A 2,819-nucleotide genomic window follows, 5' to 3' on the forward strand; every position below is an offset into this window, starting at 1 on the left:
TGACTCATTCCATGTGATTTTTGGCTTATTCTATGTGGCATAATATGAACTTTAGCACATTCAGTGTGGCATAATGTGACTTTTGGCTCAATCTGTGCGGCATAATATGTAAGGGGCAAGTATAAGGGGCCTGCTATTGTGTTGCATGATGTGTAAAAGGGGTATATGGTGTGCTACAATACATTGAAAGACACACCCCCTTTTGAGTGACCACACCTTCTATTGCTGGAGTGCGCCCCTCGAATATTTGCTGGAAGTGTTAAGTGGTGCCCCAGCTGATATAATTGCCCACCCGTGGTATGTACATGTATAAAATGTCATTAACCAGCATGTTATTTTTGGTGTCTAACCACTAAAGTTTGATGGTATTATCACCTGCTAGGGGGCACCAACAAAAATCTTGCCTGGGGCATCAAATTGAATAAGTAATTGTAAAAAGTAAGTACAGACATTCCTCACTTAAATACCAGGTTCCGTTCCTACGACCCACCCATATCAATGCTCGTCTGGCCGGCTCACGATGTGACGTGCTGGCGTCACACCATGCTCTCCCCCGCCCTGCGCTGTACTCCTCCTGAGTCAGTACAGCGCAGGGCGGGGGAGAGCGCGGTGTGATGCCAGCACGTCACATCCCAAGCCGGCAGAGTACAGGAGGAGGCAGGAGAAGATGCAGCCGGGACCCACAGCCACTTGCTGAAGGAGAAGGGGGCACAGGAGCAGGGGCGCCGGAAGGTCTGCTCCCTAATGTGATGCCCTGCTTCCCACTGCAGCCTCCACGGGGCAATGGCCGCTGCCTCTACGGTACACTGATTGTCTAAATGATTGCTGTCCTTATCTCTGCTGTCCTTATCTCTCTCTGCTGTCCTTATCTCTCTGCTGTCCTTATCTCTCTCTCTGCTGTCCTTATCTCTCTCTCTGCTGTCCTTATCTCTCTCTCTCTGCTGTCCTTATCTCTCTCTCTCTCTCTGCTGTCCTTATCTCTCTCTCTCTCTCTGCTGTCCTTATCTCTCTCTCTCTCTCTGCTGTCCTTATCTCTCTCTCTCTCTCTGCTGTCCTTATCTCTCTCTCTCTGCTGTCCTTATCTCTCTCTCTCTCTCTCTGCTGTCCTTATCTCTCTCTCTCTCTGCTGTCCTTATCTCTCTCTCTCTCTGCTGTCCTTATCTCTCTCTCTGCTGTCCTTATCTCTCTCTGCTGTCCTTATCTCTCTCTCTGCTGTCCTTATCTCTCTCTCTCTCTCTCTCTGCTGTCCTTCTCTCTCTCTCTCTCTCTCTCTCTCTCTCTGCTCTTTCTGCTGTCCCGCTCTCCCATGTCTTTTCTCTTTCTGTTGTCCTTTTGTCTCTTTCCACTCTTAGTGAGTACATGCATCCTGGCAAAATATATATATATTTTTTTGTCTGTGGGAGGGGGGGGGGGGGGGGGGGGCGCCACAAATTTTTTAGCAGGGGGGAGCAAAATTTATAGTTACGCCACTGGGAATACATATAAAGCAATCCGCATCCCCTCGCCACGCTTCGGGCTCGGTGGCTCGCCACACTATATAAAATCAACTCTATGCCAACGTGGATAATGGGGGTATGAAAAGGTCGGAAGGACGCATACCGCCACCACTCGCCACGCTTCGGGTTGGCGTTGATAGTGGGGTGGTTTAAGGAACACATTCACGGCAGCCATACAACACTTCTGAAACAGTAATGTGGACACATGTTAACGTTTAACTTTGAATTTACTTAATAATAATTATCATAAAATATAAGAAGAATAAAAAGATTAAGAACAATAATATTAATAATAAAAGATTAAAGAATGATATGAATAATGATTAAAAGATTATGAACAATAACAATAATAAGAAAAGATTAAATAATCATAAAAAAGGCAGTCACTGAGAGGGCACTGCAGTAGCCTTTGGCAGTAGGGTCACAGCATGTAAGATTCTTTTCAACTGATCTTCTGCTCCTAATCTTTTCCTCCACATGAACTCCTGTAGATAGGATTCTAAGTGGTGCCTTGCAGTGCCTCTCTGTCTTTTATTGCGCCATTGGCAGCCACCCACATCCGCTCTATATTTTGGGTATGTACCCCTGATTCAGGGTCGACAAAATTGTAGTGATTCACCCTGCAATGTTCATACCCTGCCTGCTGCAGTTCTTGGGTATTATATGCCCTCCAGCAGTCGGAATAGATGACGGACCCTGGAGCGACATTTGCATTGATGGCAGACATAAGTGTGGTGGCGTCTCGCCTTTCAACAGTGGTCAGGAAGCAGGCCCCTGTCTCCCTGCATATACCACCGAATACCCATTACTGGGGCAGCATCCTCCCAACATTATACTTTCTCTTAACAAAAAAAGTCTCATCCACCTCCACTACCAAGCCAGGGCCTCCAATTTCGGTCTGCGGCTGTGACAGCAGATCCATGGTGCAGGCCTCCCTCATGAGGCCGATGAATTGCACTGTCGTCTTTATGGACATATTTAGCTCCCTCTGACAGTACTCCACACTGATAAGCTCCTGTGCCCAGGAGTACAGAAACCGGACCATGGTCAGGAACAGCAGCCGGCATCCAGGAAACCAGTGGTCTGCTCAGATGCTGACCTTCTTCCAGCAACACTTTTTGTGGCAGTGCCACGTCCCTTCCTTGACAGAAAGCCTCATCGGATGCCGGTTAACACAAGTCTGCTCCTCCTCTGATGTAGGCAGGGTGAACATTGACATCTGCTCATGGCTAGACGTGGATGAGGAATTTTGGCCCACTCTATGAACCCTTTCAATTATCAGGTCACGGCAATCCGATTCAATGTTCAAGAGGGCAGGAAGGG

The sequence above is a fragment of the Crinia signifera genome, chromosome 5 (assembly GCF_055691185.1).
Source record: "Crinia signifera chromosome 5, ASM5569118v1, whole genome shotgun sequence".
Lineage (NCBI taxonomy): Eukaryota > Metazoa > Chordata > Amphibia > Anura > Myobatrachidae > Crinia > Crinia signifera.